This window comes from Siphateles boraxobius, unplaced genomic scaffold, assembly GCF_051911475.1.
Source record: "Siphateles boraxobius isolate OS27281-9 unplaced genomic scaffold, OSU_SipBor_1 13, whole genome shotgun sequence".
NCBI lineage: Eukaryota > Metazoa > Chordata > Actinopteri > Cypriniformes > Leuciscidae > Siphateles > Siphateles boraxobius.
Window position 1 is genome coordinate 16,353,280 of NW_027508733.1, and position 20,722 is coordinate 16,374,001.

A 20,722-nucleotide genomic window follows, 5' to 3' on the forward strand; every position below is an offset into this window, starting at 1 on the left:
TTGTTGTTGGTGTTGGTACGGTGTTGATACGGCTCTAGATACGGTTCAGTACCTCTTTCTAGAGATTTTTATGGTCTCTGCTTCTGCCAGATGTAAATATTGATATATTTCACACAATTGTTAAACTGCAAAACTAGCGCTAAACGAGATGGCTTTGTTTAAACCCCTACATGAGCAATGGTACAAGTGATGTTAGTCTAATTGTCTCATTATACTTCATTGCTTGCTCCGCCCATGTTGACAAACCTAACAAGAACAAATGTTATGTGATGAATACAGCTTGTGTTTTGTAGCTCTGATAGTATGAAATGCAAACGTAGCTACTACCTCGCCGCTGTCGCAGTGGTGAGCAGAGATTGCGTGAATTGAAACGCTCTGAAAGCGCCGCAGGAGATGTGAAAACACTTTAAGTGCCATGATATGTCATTACCGGTCACAGCTGATATAATGACGCCATTTTCTAAACGTGCAATTTTCACGATTATTCCTTGTCAAACTAGCAAGGAATACAGTGAGGAATGCGAAGAAAAAGCCTCCGTGTGTTTGCGCGTAAATGTAGAAGAGGCAATAGCCTCTGTGGGCATGCTGTGTGTAATCAAGCACAAATAGACGCAGGCGGTGAGCGCACTGACACAAAACACACTCCTCACACCCGCACGCTGCTGTACAAGCGAGTTTGTCACTAATCTGACTCCTGTTGTCAGACAAATCGTCTTTCGTTTTCCCTGGTGTCAGACATCTCAGACTGTCTCGTGGTTCTGTCCCATCTGACCTGTTTTTTTCCTGTTTGGTGGTAACACTTACAAACAGGCTTACAAAAGTAGGGTCTAAGAACGTTTTGCTAATGATCATTAATACATTATTTCTGAATGTTCAAAACTCACAGTTTTTTAAATGTTTTAAACTTTTTTTGAAAAAAAAAAAAAAAAAAGATTTCCCATAATTCACTCACCATCAAGCCATCCTTGGTGAATATGACTTTCTTTTTTCAGCCAAACACAATGGGATTTATATAGAAAAAATGTCCTGGCTCTTCCCAGCTTTATAATGGGAGTGAATGGGGCAGCCTACCATAGATTTTGAAGCCCGAAACAGTACATCCATCCATCATAAAAGTAATCCAAAGGGCTCCATGGGGTTAACGAAGCCCTTCAGAAGCGAAACGTTGTGTTTTTGTAAGAAAAATATCCATATTTATAACTTAATAAACTAGAATCACTGCCTTCCGGTAACGGCCGTATGCGAGTCTAGTTCCGGCAGAAAAGTGACCTTTGACCCAACGTATGACTTATTGACGAACGTGTAAGTGCAGAGGGTAGAGTAACACTGGTCACGAATTAGAAGTCTACACTCTAAAAAATGTTGGGTTGTTTTAACCCTATTTTGGGTAAAATATGGACAAATCCAAACATTGGGTTAAAAATGTAATTTAAAAATGTAACCCAATGGCCGAGTTTGTCCTTATTCGACCCAAATTTGGATTGAAACAACGCAGCATTTTTTAGAGTGTAAAACGACAATTTTTAAAGAGAAATGTAGCTTGAGTTTGTTGACCAGCTCTTGTTTGAACCGCGTCTACTCTCACCTAAGCTTAAGCTACTCCTACATCCTACGTCATGCGTCGGGTCAAAGGTCACTCTCCAGAAAAAAATATTTTATTGGCTCAAGAACTGCCCATAAGCAAAGCTAGCATTATTTCAAATAGCATGGTGTGCTATGCTAGCTGAGGAAATCTCATTGAGATTTATTGGAATGCTAACAGACAGCTTTCTTCAATGCTAAGGAATAGCTTCCTCCTTATGTTAGTGTGTAGTGTAGCTTAATAAGGTGGATTAACTAGTTTAGTTTCCCAAGCAGTTTATGAGCTGCAGTTTCAGTTGTCTATGTACTGTATGCTGTAAACAACAAAGCAGCTTGCTAGGTTTTGGAACAGAGCTTATGTGTTAGCACAACACAGAATCTCACACTTACCTGCACCCCACCGTGACAAACTCACTGCCATCGTGATATCGCACCTCAGCGGTGGCGGAAATGTGCATGCATTTCCGTGTGTGTGTGTGTGTGTGTGTGTGTGTGTGTTGTGTTTGGAGATCATTTCTAGCGTATCTCACTTTTGGGTCCTGTTCTGAACCCACCACAGTACAGATAAAAAACATTCTCTGGTTTTAATCAAACAACATGTTTTTAATGACCGGCGTCCCAAAGCACCATTTCACCATTTTAAATCTGCTGCCAAAACAGTCATTATGGCATTAATGGTGAATCAATAGAGCGCAGGCTGGATTCCAGAAATCTTGAATCGATTCCAAAGCGGACAGCCGTTCCTTGTGGACCTCAGAGAACTTTAGACCTGTAATATAAGAAACTTCATTATCTGAGAGTGAAATGCAGTTTAGATTTCTCTCGGTACAGCTGACAACTGAATAAAAATAGGAATATAAAAAGTGGCATTGGCAATTTGTGAAGGTATACAGCTAGGGAATATAAAGATACAATGAATTCTGCAGTGAAAGAACTCTTATAAAAATGTATTGTGGCGGTATAATGCAGTGATATATCATCTTGTTCGTTTGTTTCTTCTATTTTTTTTTATTTTTTTTATTTTTTTTTTACTTTTTAATTAGGTATATACGGTTGTCTTGAGTATGTGTTCTGTTTGATACATTTCAGGGTTTTGTCCTTCAATATCCTGCCTTGTCAAACTCTTAAATAAACTAAACTAAATCTGCTAATTTTTAAAACTTTTATGGATTTATTCCTGAATAGTACTTTGTAATCCATGTACTATGGTATTTACATGCACTCCAAGGTACTCTCAAGAATACCATGGTAAATGTCATATAACACTATTATAATTTTTTTCCGGTAGTTTTAACAGATAACTATTATCAAAATGTGTTTATTTATTTTAATTATGTCCAAAAACTGTAAAATATTTTTTCAATAAGTTCGTTTTATTTCCAAACCAAAAGTACCACAGTCAAATATTAATAATAACAATAATAATAATAATAATAATTGTTATTATTATCATCAAACTCTTGACAAATATACCATATTTTCAAATACATTTCTTCCATTCAGCTTGGTTTCTTTCCTTCCAATTTTTTTGTTTACTTATTAATATTTATTAAATATTAGTTTTATTAGTAGTAGTAGTAGTATTTATTTATTTAAACGATCTACAGAAAAATATGCCACAGTTTTCCTTTCTTTCTTTCTTTTTCCACAAAACATTATTTTCTTATGTTTTCACTTTTTCATTTTTTTCAGAAAGAATTGACAGTCTCAAGGTTGTGAATGTTAGAAAAGGTCAAACTAATCATAACACAGGTCATTTACATAATAACATTTTTAAAGATACACAAGCAAAAAACAGACCGTTCAAATCTAAGAGTCAGGAAAAGGGTGGAAAATCTTCTTGTGAAATTAAATCATGACATGTTATAGTGCCAGAAACCTTCACTAACGTTATAAGTGGACTTAAATGGTGTGGAATATGGCCATTTAAATGGATCCGCATGACCCCTTAAGGGTCTCAAGACATAAAAGGGGGGTTGTTAAAACTAAAGATGGCCATTGTGACCTCAAATGGAGATGGAACGATCTCGAGAGAGAGAGAGGGACAGAAGCTTGCAACATGTTTGCACGGCACACAGAAAAGTGTGGTGCAATAATTAGTCCTGACAGTGATGGATGCGACAGCTCAAAGCTCATGGGGTTTTGTGCAAAGGCAAACACACATATAAGCGCATGTTGGACATGTATGGCTTTTCTATTCCTAAAAGAAGCCAGGCTGGCAGATTTGTAATCAAAATATATATGGATGGGGGGTTTTTTCACCTAAAAATGCAGTAGTGATGTTGAAAATCGATGTTTCATTCCCAAAGCTGTGTTACTGACGACATATATCAGACTTTAATGATATCAGAGCACTCTTTCCTTGTAGTTTGCTTTGTTTTCTGAATAAATGCCATATGCTGGAGCAGATTAAATTAACAGAGGGAAATTTACATTTCTCCAGGGTGTCTAGCATCCATAAGTGTGCGTGCAAGAGAGGACCGCTTTGTTTTTCGGTGATAAGTTTTGCTTTCTATATGAAATAGCTGCCGGCTATCGAGTACTGGTTTAAATGCTACTCATTTCTGAGGGTGACTAAATTCTGACAGTCATTCACCTCGTGCTATGGAAATTCGGTCACCGAGTCACATGAGCATGTAGGATTTTATTATGCGGTACTTGAAGATGCCTTATAAAAATCAAAATTGTAGGTTTACAGCCAAAGGAAGGATAATTTACCATGTTTTACGCAGCTATCTTCATAAACATTAGCTAAACTGGTTTTATTATCATGCAACAAAATAAAACATTATTTTTCAAAGTTGCAAATTCAGATTACTTGGATTACTTTTTACAATAAATAAAGTTACATTAGATTGGATTACTTTTTACAAAAACATACCTTTACTTTCCAGTTCTATGTAATTGTTTGTGAAATTTACTCGCAATTTCTGAGTGGAAATTGTTTCAAAGTAAACTCTAAACCAAAATGTTTTTCAATGTATTGCGCAAAAATTAAGGTTATTGTTTTTCCACTATTTCCATTGCGTAACATTACGATAAACCTTTTTTTTGGTCTGTTTTACAGAAAACTAAGGCTGTACATTTTAAAGCGCCATTTAGGGACATCAACGCTTTTAAAATAAGCATTGGTAAGTCAATTTCATTTTAGTAAATAATTTTGTTCAGATAGAAATAGTTAAAAAAAGAGTCTAGCTATTAATTTGAGTCATTGCATCTTTTTTGGTAGCAAAATATTAAGTTAAATGCTACTGTTGTTTTCGACTATAGTTTTATTAGTTGTGTTTATCTGTTCAAGATGAGCCAATATACTATTTTGATTATAAAAAAAATTATCATCCGATATTTAATGTTAAAGATATTACTTCTTAAATAGCTTCAATATAATAAACTACTTTTTGATATTAGCTTGTAGTTTAACTTACTTGGTAACACTTTACGGTTCCATTAGTTAACATTAGTTAATGCATTAACTAACATTAACAATGAGCAATACATTTTATTTTGTTAATAAAAATACAACAGTTCATTGTAAGTTCATTTTAGCTCTTCCATTAAATAATATTAAAGAACTTTTGATTTTAATAATGTATTAGTAAATGTTGAAATGAACAAAAACGACGTTTAAAAAGTTTAGTTTAGAAATATTTTCAATGTTAATTTATGTTATATGAAACCTTATTGTAAAGTGTTATGTAAAATGTAGCTTGACTGCAGGTGAAAAAAACTGTAGCATCAAATATCATATTTTGTTTTTTAGTAGCTGTAATTACATTGATCTAACCATGATTTTACTATTGTTATAAAAAGTTGCTACCTTTAGTACAATCAAAGTCACTTTTAACTTACATTAAACTGACTTGAAAAAATAAGTTGAATCTTGTATAACTGATCAAAAGTTGATAATTCTTACCTTATTTTGAGTTAAAGCAATGTAAAAACATGTTCAACTTATTTTTTTATAGGCTTATGGTATAGATTTTAATAATTCTCATCTACAAAGTTTTATGGTGTTATTTCCATGTCCTGCATATTTTATCAAATCATTTTAAGAAACATGTTTCCAGTAAGCTAAATTCAGATTAGCATTCATATACTAGACTATAAATTTAAACTGCTTAAAGGCTTTTAAATCTAGGCTATATTCATTTCAAGTTGGTAACGAATAGATATAGCCTAGTAAGCCTACTATAAGAAAGGAAGATGAAATCTGTTTGTAAGCATTTATTGTCGTTAAATAGCACTTATAACAGTAGGCTATCTGTAGGCTACCTGTAAGATTAAAGCATTGTGTCACGGTTTTCCTCAGGCAGGGCTTTGCTTTGGCGTGTTTGTTTGCGGAGATCTGAAACGGGATTAACTTCATTTAATCCTTCATTGAAACCTCCACCTCCCAAACCCTCAAATTAAGCAGCACAGAAACCGGAAAAGCTGGTTGCAGATCAGGCCACATCGTCAAACACTTAGTCACGCGTGAGTGATTTCAACCTAGCATGTGTTTCGGTAGCGGGAAGAGATATCCTATCAACATTCAACACCAAAGAATTCATTTATTTTTCCACATCCTTTTTTACGAGGTCATTTGGTTTCTATTGTAGACTATAGAATGAATAATTTGATAGCCAGACGACATATGACAAGCCTGACTTCAATATCTGTGGAACATTTAAATTTAGAGATGTGTTAGCCATAAGATAATTTCCATTTGACTCCATTAATTCACGGACTGCCGCACAAACCCCTGCTGTCAGAACGGCTGTTGTACATCAAAACATATCGCGGCACTGAACAAGACTACGTATTTTTAATGAAACTAATTTAAATGAGTCATTTATCAGGGCAGAAACACAGCTGTTCACCTCTCCGAGCCCTGAAATCTTCATCAGAGATCTAAATTAAAAAAGCTCGTATTATTTCGCGAATGGACAGTTGGGGGTTGCTGAGATCTAAGAATAGCCTTTTTATTGCTTGCAGAAAGGTAATTAATTGTGTAGCAGCAGAAATACTAACTTGTTGTCTGCCTTATTTTGAATTGACATTTCAAGATACTGTACAACCAAACAAATTATTATTTTTTATTTTAAAACCAGGCTTTAAAAAAAAGCTATGACGTGAAATACCTGCTCACTTCATGTTAACCTCATCTCTGTGACACACGAGGAATTTTCTGTGTAAAATGTATAATAAACAATAGAAATATAGTATGTTTAAAAAACAATAAAGTATGTTTAAAAGCAATATAGATAAATATAATATCATATATATATATATATATATATATATATATATATATATATATATATATATATACACATATACAATTATAGACTTCCATAATATCATGATTATTGTAATTTATCAATATATATATATATACTATATAACACGTTGGCCACAACTATTGGCACCCCTAGAATTTATTACGAGTAAAATATTTCTGAAGTATATTCCCAATAATATTACCCTTTTTTTTGCACACCAGGGTGACTAGGAACATGAAAGTGTCTAGCTATGACTTCTTGTTTCACAGGAGTTTAAATATGAGGAAACACAAAGGCCAAATTCCCTTAATCATCCATCACAATGAGTAAAACCAAAGAATATTTTTCTGATGTGCATCAAAATATTGTTGAGCATCACAAAATAGAAAGTGGCTGTAAGAAAATACACTGTAAAAAAATATTTTTTGGTAAGGTAAATACTACTGAAAAAAAAAACAATGTAATTTACAAGAAAAAGTTAGTTCAGGCAAGAATTTAAAAAAACTAAGTAAATTCCATATCAGTACTTAATTCAAGCGAGTAGAAATGAAAGCGTAAATATCAACTCAATAAAATGAAGTAAAAATTACTCAACCTTTCTGATACTGAGGTTCCCATCATGCACTGGACCTTGCATAATTAATGAGGTTCATTTTTCACTGGTTTCCAGCTGTATTTACATTGTTTTATCATTGCTTTTGTTGTCAGGATTAGTAACTTGCCATTTTGTGACATTTCGAGTAAATTTTCTGCTCAAAATGACACATTCAAACACAAAATCCATCAAGCGTCATTGTGTATTATCTACCAAGTATTGAGCTCTTTGCATTCACATCATGCTTAACATCTGACATGAAGTATAAATTACTTGATACTCTAAGTAAAACACATACTATAAATGACTGGTATAATTCAATACAATTGTTTGAGTGAAATGTAATGCAAAGGAAATTTCAACTAAATCGATATTAATCAACCTTTTACTAGCCAAGTTATTGGCTAAACTATTGGAAACTAAACTAGTACTAGCCAAGTACTTATTTTCTTTGTTACTTTCACTTAACTAGGTTAAGTAAAGTTTACTTAATTCCATATTCCAAGAAAATTTTAACTTAAAGATTTCTAATTAAAGCTACTGATAAATATGTTTAGTTTTTTACTTGGCAAATCTTTGTAAATTTACTAGCATTTTCTGAGTGGAAAAAGTTGCCTAGCTTTTTTCAAGTAAATCCTACTCCAAATTTTTTTCAGTGTAGCTCAAGAATTGAAAATCCCCATTTTGACCATCAGGGCAATAATTAAGAAGTTCCAATCAACTAAAGATGTTACGAATCTCCCAGGAAGAGGACGTGTGTCTATATTGCCTTAATGCACGGTGAGGAGGAGAGTTTGAGTGGCCAGAGACTCTTCAAGGATCACAGATGGAGAATTGTTGAGATTACTTGAGTCTTGAGGGTCAGAAAGCCTAAAAAAATATATCAAACAACCCCTACATCACCACATGTGTTTGGGAGGGTTTTAAGAAAAATACATCTCACTCATCCAAAAAAAAAAAAAAAAAAACTCCAGTATGTCAGACATGATTGGAACTTCAAAAGGGACCGGATTCTATGGTGAAACAAAAAAAGGCTTTTTGGCAGCAAACCCACCAGATCTGTTTGGTGCAAACAGGGATAAAAATTACCCCATGCCTGCGGTTAAATATACTGCTGGATCTTATATGTTGTGGGCATATAAGCACAAAATGACGCTTTTGTCATGACCATCACAGTCCCCTAAACTGAAGCCTATAGAAAATAATGGGCTGAACTGAAGAGATGAAGCACCAACATGAACTTGTGAATCTGAAGGATCTGGAGAGATTCTGTATGGAGGAATGGTCTCTGATCTCTTGTCAGTTGTTCTCCAAACTCATCAGGCATTATAGAAAACTCAGAGCTGTTATCTTGGAAAAAGGAGGTTGCAAAAAGTATTTAATAAAAGAGGGCAAATCATTGTGGCCAGCGTGTTTTGGAGAAAAGCATTTATTTCATAATGTTCTTTTACTTCAATGAAAGGTTATATTTTTGCGAATTTTTTAAATGAAAGATCAAAAGGATAAACAATGCAGATTTATTTTTTACAGCCATTTTTGATAATATTTACCAGGGGTGCCATTAATTCTGACCACAACTGTATGTAATATTAAAATATAAAATAGTAATGTATTCATATAATTATATTGATATTAATTATATCACTATTAATTTAATATATCATTATTATTGTTATATGTATTTATATTATTGTTATGTGTATAGATAGATAGATATTCTATTAATCATAATTATTTATGAATAACTTATACATTTATGGATACTGTATATCAATTAATATTAGAAATGTATTAATTAATATTATTCAATATTTTATGTTTATTAAATAAATAATAGAAATTAAAATATGAGTGTGTATTGCTATGATGTTTAAGGCATACAGCAGAATATATGGTTAAGCACAAAATTCAATCTTATTATCGTTCTATTTAATAGTTAAATTCCAGTCACACACTTTGTCTTTGTTCTGTTTTTTAGCTCCTGTATTTCATGGATGACATCACCTCAGGGTGTGTTTCTCTTCTGTGAGGATGGACCTGCGGGTTTGATCTCCCTGGATCAGCCACATACTCTTCGACATCATGTGACACCTGCTGAACCACTGACACACTGAAACAGACAGGTGTGTGTGTGTGTGTGTGTGTGTGTGTGTGTGTGTGTGTGTGTGTGTGTGTGTGTGTGTGTGTGTGTGTGTGTGTGCAGTTTCGTGTGTGTGTGCAGTTTCGTTTGTGTGTATGTTTTAAACTTTGAAGGTCAGGCTCAGGTGCATGCGTGTTAATGATGTGTACATGCCCTGCAGAACTCTCACTTGCATTTGATCTTTGTATATTTGCTTTGGTTTTTGGGTAAAAATAAAAGGAATGTGTGCAAATAGATGTAAAGCCCTGCACGTTTGCAGACACAATAAAATAAATAACATCAGACAGCAGACAAAACAAAACAAAAACACTGGCTTTCAGGTCAGATTCATCTTTAAAGTGTGTTTCAAATGATTCAACATAAACACTCTTTGTTCTTGGTTTCATCTGAGTACAGGTCGTATAATGGGTAACCAATGCAAACTAACTAATGCAACTGTTTTCTCTTATAAATTAATACATTGATGTTGCTTTAATACCGTACTATGGAACAGAATGATACCATATTATAACCAAAGAATACAAAACATGGTCTAAAAAACATAGTACTATATGATATAATCAACCATTACATTTTTGATGTATTGTATTTTACATGATGAATAATGTGGTACATTGGTATCAGATATTAGATACAGTAATATTAGATCTTGAGCACGGTACTCTCAAGGTACATTTTCAAAAAACAACATAGAATAGAATAAACATTCCGACGTTACAAGTAAAATGGATGACTGATTTTATTAAATGACTGATAAAATAGTGAATTGATGGTGTATAAATGATGCTACTATAGTCCTAATCTAAACTATATATATATATATATATATATATATATATATATAAGCTTTTTAAAGCAATACAAATACTATATATATACTGTATAATTATAATAATATATACATTCTACCATTTACGCCATATTTATGTGACACTTTTGTAAATATATAACTTTTATATTTTCATACAAAGTATTGGGGGGAAAAAACAAAAAAGTATTGGATATTTGTACTGCTTTTTACGTCTTTTTGGGCGTATACCATGGTATTTTTGTAAGTATTTTGGAGTACACAATGTAAATACCACAGTACATGAAATTGAGTACCTTGTATTGATCAAAGTACCATGGTTTTACCATCGGATACCATCATTGCAACATGGTCCTACCAAAGGTTGAGGATTGTGGAGATGTTGTTTCAGATACATTGCCACTCTTGGTTTTGAAGGGCATCTTTTCAGTATTTTTGTGTTGACAGCGCAGTTTTTCATGATGTTAGCTGTTGGGACGGCTTTGATGCAGGAAGGGTGGGCTGTCGCTGGGAGTTTGGAGTGTGTTCGGTGACGAGGAACATAACAGAGTTATTTCTATGGACAGGACAGTGAGGAGAAGCCTGAGGAACGAACACGCAAACACAGACACATCGAGCGCTGCAGGGACATCCGTCCCCAGACGCTCCAAATGGACACAGTAAGGAAGAGGTCAAGTCTATATTTGGCAAGGTCATCAAAGAGCCTGGAGGTAAAACGAATGATGTTTCATACTTGTGTGATTTTGAAAATGAGGCCTTGTTGAACTCATAGAGAGGAATAATGACACATTAATGATGTGATGAGCTGATGTTAGGAGAGGGTGAGGAAGTGAATGCTCTTTTAGAGGAGGAGAGGGACATTTCTCCATCCAATTTCACCTGTTCAGCTCTGATAGCTTCACTGGAGGGGAATAATGATGCAGAATACATTCATGACCACTACAAAACACATTTTGTCAGGAATGTTATATGAAAAAATATAATTTTTATTTTTGCTAATTTAAATTATATTGGTTAAAATTGTTTAAAGTAATATATGTAGTACTAATTTAAGGGTTATGAATTTATGCTTATTTCACTAAATTCTTTTACATTTTCTAAAATAGGTTCTAAAATATTCAGTTACTTTTTGTCAGAGTGTATATATATATATATATAGTTTTTAAAAAAATCTGCATTTTGGTATAAACAATTGCTGAATTAAAGTTATCATTAAAACAATATATTAATTAATATGATATATTATTTAATAACATTATTATATATTAATTTGTTGTATTAATTTTAAACCTAATGAATTTATGCCTAAAAGACAAAAAATGTTTTAATGTTTTTGAAAGACTTCTTTTTTAGAAGGCTGCATTTATTTGATGAAAAAATAGTAATAATTGTGAAATGTTATTACAATTTAAAATAACGGTTTTATAATAAAAAAAGAATACTAATGTTCATCACTCTTTTTCATTAAATTTTTTAAATATTATATTCTTTTTTTTTGTTTTATTTTTTTTCCCTTTGTTAGTTGTATGTAAACAACAATTCATGCGGGATCTTCATTGTTTTATACCAATTTTCTTTGTATTTAAGTGATAATATACACCTAAAATACTTTGAAGATAGTAAATATATAATATGATCTCATATTGCCATCTTAACTAGCATCAATGTAGTATAGTTTAATTTTTTTTGTTTTGTTATTATCATACTTTAAATTAAGAGTAGCAGTTTGATAGTATCTTGCCCACCATTAAAACCGCTTTCTCTCTCTCTCTCTCTCTCTCTCTCTCTCTCTCTCTCTCTCTCTCTCTCTCTCTCTCTCTCTCTCTCTCTCTCTCTCTCTCTCTCTCTCTCTCTCTCTCTCTCTCTCTCTCTCTGCCGCCCATCATCATCATCATCACGCGGTTCTGTTCAGGACACCTGTCCTTGACCCCTCTTGCTTTGTGTGCTCGGCTTTCTGGAAGTTTCTCTGATTTGCCGTGCTGTGCGGTTCATCGAACCCCTCTGAGGGTCTTTCACCTGTCTCCTAACAGCTCCCAGAATGCAACACAGCGCAGAACAACACAAGCCTGACAATTAGAGAAATGGGAACTGGAGTGCTCTTCCGAGAGGGGAAATAATTGGATGTTAGAGCGCGTATGTGTGTATGACTTGATTTACTTTTCTCATAGCAATTACTGTCGTCTAATAAAATGCAGCAATTTCAGGACTATTGGAATCGTTACCTTTACGCCCCTGTAGTTTATTACAGACTTTCTTATTTGGACACTGCAGATGAATGAAAGTAAGCAGTCAGTGGCTCAAAATGGGATTTCTTTGCTAAGATAAACGTTCTTGCTGCTTTAACGTCATTTTCCGCGCTCTCCTTTTGTCAAACTTCCAATAGACGGTCACATTCCCATTGTGAGCACACCTGTTTCGTTTGCACAAACATGTGAGTCACCAAACAAAACTCAGCAACACCTGTGCAAACAAACTCAACCTAATGTACATGTTTCTTTTTCCCCTCGTTCTTTTAGAAATCACACAGGCTCAAGGAAACAAACACACACACACACACACACACACACAAAGACAAGGACAAAAGTCAGAGGATGTGGCAAACAAACATACAGCATGTTATGATATAGATGATTGAGCACACACTGCACGTTTACTCACACATTGTTTATATATGCATGTTTATTGTTCAGGTTTACTTTCTAGGTGATATAATTAGTTTTGAAATGTAAACATACTGTTTTTTAAAAGGTATATTATACATAAAAAATATGATACAATTTTAAATAATAAATATAAAAATTACATTAATTGAAAATTTTGACTAATCAATCGTAGTAGCCTATATACATACATATATATATAATTTAATATTTAGTCATATTTTTAGTATATAAGTATCCAAATACAAACCATATCGCATTTGTGTATGTGGTTCAATAATTTTTTTTAGGTGGTATATTATACATAAAAAAATGACAAATTTTTAAATAATAAATATAAAAATTACATTAATTGAAAATTTTTACTAACCAATCGTAGTATATATATATATATATATATATATATATATATATATATATATATTTAATATTTAGTCATATTTTTAGTATATAAGTATCCAAATACAAACCATATTGCATTTGTGTTTGTGGTTAAATTATTTGTTTTAAGGTTATATTACTTTTGAAATGTAAACGCGCTGCTGTTGAAACATTAATTTTTTTTAAAAATAATAATACAGAATGTATGTATATATGTTTATGTGTAACATATATACATACAAGACAAGACAAGACAAGACAAGTAGTTTGTTTAGGCATGGTTTGTAAGGAATTACAAACCTGCGCACATATATTCAAACGCACATAACTATAGAATCAATTCTTAACGCGCATGTGAACGCTATCAGCATCTATCACAGGTTCACGTTTAAAGTCTGTTTAGAGAGAACGGTGTCGTCTTAGCGGCCCCTAATTTAATAACAAATGATCATTTAGATGGAAGTGAATCAATCAAAACTAACTTTAGCTGGAATTTTTTTTTTTCAAGAACCACTATGAAACCAAACCAATCTCTGTTACCTTAATTATAAGTTTATCTCTGTAAAGCTGCTTTGAAACAATCTACATTGTTAAAAGCGCGATATATAAATGAGGATGACTTGACTTGACTTGTATAAACTACGACTGGATTGTGTTTGGAAACTGTCCACATCGCGTCTGGTTGCGACATGGTGTCAAGGTGACAAATGCAAACCAATATGTGTGTGAAATCGTCACACCATAAAGTGTTTTCAAAACTTCCATCCGAATTTGACCTTGCAAATCCCTCTTCTAATTCCATCTGTTTATCAGTACTTGTTGATGGAGGGCAGCAGATTCTGGATTTAGAAGAAAACCTTTATCGAGTCCCATCGCCTTTGAAACGGATGACATCGATCGCGTTCCCAGAAGATTGTGACCCCTCTTGCCCTGGAGGACGATCAATGGACCTGCGCTTCACGTCTCGAGCATCAGCAGAGGATTAAACAATCTCCCAGAACAACACAATTAACTCCGATTTACCTCACATCAATATTAGGTACACACTACAGAAAGCACATAACACTTGAGAAAACATTTACATTTCTGCATGCCAATATTAAAGGGGTCATGATGACAAGATTTTTATTTTTATTATTATTCCGCTTCTTCTTCCGCTCTGGAAATCTATGGCAGCCAATAGAACCGTATGGTAAAAAGTTGTTAATTTGGTACACAGATAGAGGTCGGTCCAAACATTCACCACACTAAATTTGAGTTAGTCTCTAACTGAATCCCTCTAGCGCCACAACTCTCCAAAATGTCACCTACATTTATGCTAATAACTTTTGAACCGTAAGGGCTAGAAACAAAATTCCATTTCCCTCTGATACATTGGCTCAAGAAGTTTCGATTGCAATTGAACATTTTCCCGACAAAAAAATTTTTTTTTTGGAAACTCCTCAGATCATGTTGGCAAAAAGGATAAACCCAACCGTTCTCGAATAATGCGCAAATGAATTCGATGAAGAGCATGCCAAATTATATCTAGGCTATATTAGGCTATATCTCCGCAACGCTTTAACGTATTGAAACCGAACTTGGTGCATGTCCTCCCAAGCATGACCTGAGGCTACATGCACCGTTTCGGCACAATTGATCAAATTGAAAGAGTTGCAATTTTGAACGCTAAATTTACAGCATACAAAATATTACACCTTTATAGTATGCAGTATAATATAAAAAATAAATGCAAATAGCTTTGACAATTTATAAGATTAAACTATTTACAATCTTGAACACCAGTTTTACAGCATTCAGTGTATACAGTATAATGTAGAAATAGTGTTGACTTTACATACTATGATGTAAACAATTAGCATAATTTAAGATTGAAAACGCACAAATAACATTAAAGAGTGTATTTGTATGAGTTCGTCTTGATCTGTGAAGTGTGTAAATGCTGGTGGGTTTAAACAAAAGGGAGAATTGAGGAAAACCGCTTTTGACAGATCAGAAAGAGAAACCCCTTTATTTTCCATCAGGATCAAATTAGTGGTCTTGAAAGACCAGCAGACTGTGTTTTATTAAGTAGGAGTCCAGTCTGGAGCCGTCCACATCAAAACGAGTTTTTTGAGTGGCCTTGCTTTTCACCAAAGCATTATTCTCTCCTAATGGAGAACTGAAAGCAGCCGCGACCTCTGAGTTAACCTCCACCGAGTCGTAGATGCTCCCGGAATAGATATTTCACCTTGTAGGTTACTGGTTTACCTCTTTACAGATACACAACACATAACCACTACACTACAGCTTCACAAACAACATGCATTTGATTGGCCACATGAATGTCAGCAGGTTTTGCTATTCTCATGGGCTTTGCTTAAGGATATCAAAACAGTATTGTGTGTTTGTGTGTACTTGTAGAAAAGGTTTCCACAGCTCAATTGGGGTGATTTTTTTTGCTTACTAAACTGGTTCAGCATCCATACAAGGAAGCTACGCCAATGCATTTCTACCGTATAACACCCATGCGGTTTGGATCAGGCTTTTTTAAATGAGTCTAGCTCCACTATCTACTCATTTATGCTGTTTAATCTGCATCCTTTGGGTGTATGAGTACTACAATGAGCCTGATAAGGAAGTTCTTAAAGGGATAGTTCACCCAGCAATGTACTGTATATGACTTTCTTTCTTCAGATAAACACAAAGATTTTTAAGAAAATAATCAATCTCTTGGAGTCCATATAATGTAAGCATTAGCCGCTTTTAAAAACACACACAGCGAAGGTGATGGTAATCCATACGACCCTAGCCGATGAATCAATGTCTTCTGAAGCAAAATGATAGATGTGTGAAAGAAAAATAATAGTATTTTAAACTTTTTTAACTATAAACCACCGCTTACGGTCAATAGTTACACTATGCGCAGTTCAGCTTGACATTAACATAAGTGCATTGTGAAGTTTACACGAGAAGTAACGCGGAAGCACAGATGACCGCCATTTCTCACGCAAGCCAACACAACACACGTGTTTAGCCAAGCTGAACTTAAGGGCCGTGACACACTAGGACAGTTTTTTCCTTACACGCAGGCACAGAACACACATGCTAGTAGACAGTCGCCTTTAGTCCTTTTGGTGTGTTCAAGCGCAGCTTTTTGGTAAACACGAAGCCGACGCGAAGCGAAGACACAGTTGGCTTAAAGTTGCACAGAAGTGATAGTTTATTTTTGTCCTGCATCTCAAGAATGGGCTCAGTAGAAATAAATGTTAACTGAATTAAAATGGTATGACATTTTTTATTTTATTTCAGCTAGTTGCCAAGGCAACTTTTTCAACATTGCAGTTCAGCTTGAAGTACTAAAATAACTAAAGCTAAATGACCTAAAACAAAAAAATAAACATGAATAAAAACCATATAGACATTTAAAAATAATAAAAATGACAAAAACACAAAATTACATTAAAACTACAACTGAAATTAAATTGAAAACAGAAAATAGAAAATAGAAAAATAAAAACAAAATATTAACAAAAACTATAATAGTATATCAATGATACTAAAATAGCACTGGCTTAAAAACAGGTTATTTCTTTAAATAAGACTCAAGGTACAATCGGTCACTCATTTTTTTTTAAGGCGGGGTCAGAAAGAAAGGGTCAATTAAGGAACCGCTACTAATCTAAAGTGGCTGAGTGTGTTTGCGTCATTAGTATCAATGGAGCTGTACAGAGTGTCTTTCACCCTCAAGGCACATGTACAGCATGATAACACCAAACAGATCCATGTGTCAGATCAACTTCCCTGCAATTAGACGAGCTCGTGGCCCAGCCATATCAAATCAAATCCCTCTGACGAATCTACTGTTTTTGTCCCCCTGGCTCGACTGACTCTCTTTCTCTGTAGTCGAGTTCAGACATGATGCCAGCTCTCAGACAGATTCATTAACTGCTTGGCTTCGTCGTGTTGAAGGCTTCAGTCAACATCGGATGTGATGTTAAACACAACATCTAGATGTGGCGTGACAGCAAACAGACTCCTGTTATGCTGCATTAAAAAGTGAATTCTCAATTCGTATCTCAATTTAATGTGCAATAATAAGTCATCCAAATAAATTATTTTTTTCTGCATTTATTGTAATTCCATTTGGTGCCACTAGGGTTATTATCGTTAACTAAAACTAAAACCATAAAAAATGTACTGTTGTATAGTAGTAGTATGCCATTGGCCACTACTACTGGGTGTTTGTGATAAATCCATTTTTGTTTTGAAAGGCTTGTGTTTGTGAAAAGGTTAGTGTGTTGTGTTTGTTGCTATGTGTGTATGCTTGATGTTAATTCCAGGTGATACGAGTGAGTAGCAGAATCAGGTCAGTGATAATCAAATATTTCCCCTCATCTGGACAATAAAGGTCAATGCTCGTACCTAGACATATCAGCCCCAGGACACCTACTGTACCACAATGTGTGTGTCTGTCTGCCTCTGTGTGTATGAGTGCGTGTTGCAATGATGCACCATGACGAAATGCTTTTCAGTTCTATTTTTATATGATCCACGTTATGAATTTTAATGCTTTCTGCAGTCAAATTCACCCAGTTATGTCAACATGTTGAAGTACCGTGAACCATCACCGTATGTCATCCAACGAGAGTGTATGTCATTATTAATACTTCTAGTGTAGTCATAGGTTTTGATTGACACAAGATTTTTTTTTTTACAAAGTTTTGTCACAGATAAGGAACTCCCGCACACTATCGTAACTTGCAATTTAAAATGAATGTTTATTAACACACAACGTTTCGGTCACACGACCTTCATCAGGAGTATACAAATGTTCAAAATCATCTCTTTTCAGATAAAAAACATGACCAATTACCAGAACTCCATCTGTAAACAATTAAGCTCATTGGAAGTACATAATTAGCACCACATCACAAACAATTACAAATTGTAATAGTTACAACAATCAATAAAGATCACCCTGTAGGTTAACAAGATCATCCAAAACACATAATCAACACGTCATCATCAAACAGCATCAAATTGTAATTCTAAACAGTTGCAACAGTCAGGCTCCTTAGCCACTCAAACTCATTGTAAATACCTAGTAGAAACAACATGTCATTCAAAACACTACAAAATCACTATAACATTACATTAAATAATGCTTCGTCGTTCATACCCCTAGGTGATAAAGTTTGAAGAGTGTAAATCCAAAACAATTCACGTCTATGTAGGAGTAATTCAATGTCGCCACCTCTAGGTGGCAAAGTCACTTTCTCAATTCCACAAAACCGTAAAGAGGTACCATCGTGATTCAAAGTTACAAAATGTGCCGCAACTGGATAATTCATATATTTTCTTCTGATCGAACTCTTATGTTCACTAATTCTTTGTTTTAATTGACGTGACGTTTTTCCCACGTAGCCAATACCACAAGGACAACGAATCAAATAAGCCACATGAGTGGAAACACAAGTAATCACAGATTTAATACAATATTTTTTGCCAGTTCTAGGGTGACAGAAAAATTATGTTTTAAAAGTATTATTACACTGATCGCAATTCCCACAACGATAGTTGCCCTTCTGTATAGGACTAAGCAAGCTCTGAAAACGCGCATGTACCAAGCTGTCTTTTAAATTTCTAGCGCGTTTAAGCTTATCTGCTAAAACGACTAACTTGTTTGGTCTTATTATCCGACGCACCTATCACCTGCAGGTGTGCGATGGAGTTTGTTCACAAAGTTTTGTCACAAAAGTAGCAATTTTCAAACCACTTGTGGGGGTGTTCGGTTCCAGGTTTTTCAGTCGACTTCAACTCCCGACTCCCACAATAGGAATCGATTTCACTCTAATCCATTTAGTTTACATCAAAACAGGGCCAGGAATACAAGACTGCAGTCATTATTACACACTATTTTTTTCCCCCTGACACAAATTCCCCTTATTAAAACAACACTCTTTTAGGGTGACTGTCCAAATTAGTCCAATTTAGCGATGACATGACCTTGAAATGATGTATAGTTGTTAGTGGTCGGTCGGATGAGCATGTTGAGCATCTTATCAACATTTTTACCTAGTTGTTGCCAATACTTAATTTTACAGAAGTAAAAGTCATGAGAAACAGCTGTGGTCGAATATTATGTCAGAATTAAATAAGAAGGAAGATATTGGCTGCATCCGAAATCCCATTCTTCCCTAATAGTAGGCGAAAACCAGTATGTGACAAGAGAAGTATGTCTGAATTCAAGAGTCAAACAGATCAGTTGTTATTCCCACCATTTGGTTTTCGCAATACTTGGGGCAAGAAAAACAGAAAGAAAACTAACCTTACTTATATGAAAACCTTTCATGTTTTCTCTGTTTCAAACAATTACAGATGCTGGTCGATGGAGCGTGAGAGAAAGACAACATCAAAACCATGGGCCCTATCTTGCACCCGGCGCAAATGACTTTGTACACTGACGCATGTATCATTCCTATTTTGCACCCGCGCAAAGCGGACTTTTCCCTCCACAGACACACGTCGGTTAACTAAGAAATACACTTGCGCTACCCGGGGCGGTTCTGCGCAAAGAGGAGGCGTGTTCCGGCGCAAACTTTCCCTCATGCTATTTTGCTGTTCTATAAAACAATTGCGCCACTGACCAGAAAAAAACCTAGTCTAAAGTCAATGGCGCGTTGCGCGTACATTCAGATGCTATTTTAAGCGCGCATGCTTGGCCATACAGAGTGTGAACAACGCGCATACACTGTAGATGATTCTCTCATCTACACAGATGCATTTAACTTTTTGCAAATGATACATTATTATAAGGAAAAATATTAAAACACGAGGGAAATCATTGTTGTGTCCATGACGATGGGGAAAATAGGCATAAAGCTTATACATTTACCCAAATTATTATATGCATGTTTAACCGAAGCTAATTTGGGTGGGTTTGTCCCATCCCCAATGTCACTTCTCTTTCTTTTACGGCCCTGACGAGAACATCGATCTCCTCGGCTGAGAACCGATTCTGAAGCGCGCCTGGTAAATGCGCCGTTGTAATAGTATTGCGCCATGGAACAAGCGCACCTCGTTCATCATGCTCTTAAAGGGAATGTGATATAAAGCTCTTATTGGTTTGTTTCCCGTTACGCCCAAACCACACCTATGAATAATGAAGCTACTTCAGACCAACCCCTTTTAGATTTGCGCCAGGCGCAAGAGGAATTTATCCCACCGGGAAAATACCAACAGCGCCGGGATCCGCCCACAAAGTTACTTGCGCTTTGCGCTTTGACACTTGCGTTTCAGATCGTTAAAATAGGG

The 20,722-nt window shown here is 34.8% G+C and overlaps 1 long non-coding RNA gene across 2 annotated transcripts; it reads left to right on the forward strand.

The window, feature by feature from the left end:
- Window positions 1-4,646: 4,646 nt before the first annotated feature.
- Window positions 4,647-19,831, forward strand: LOC143735854 (uncharacterized). 2 transcript variants are annotated; one of them, XR_013203310.1, is made up of 4 exons: window positions 4,647-4,712; window positions 9,416-9,560; window positions 14,240-14,465; window positions 19,787-19,831. It is a non-coding gene; the product is annotated as an uncharacterized LOC143735854 (long non-coding RNA). The 2 variants fall into 2 exon arrangements; XR_013203309.1 differs by lacking the exon at window positions 19,787-19,831 and having other exon boundaries at window positions 14,240-14,512.
- Window positions 19,832-20,722: the final 891 nt, after the last annotated feature.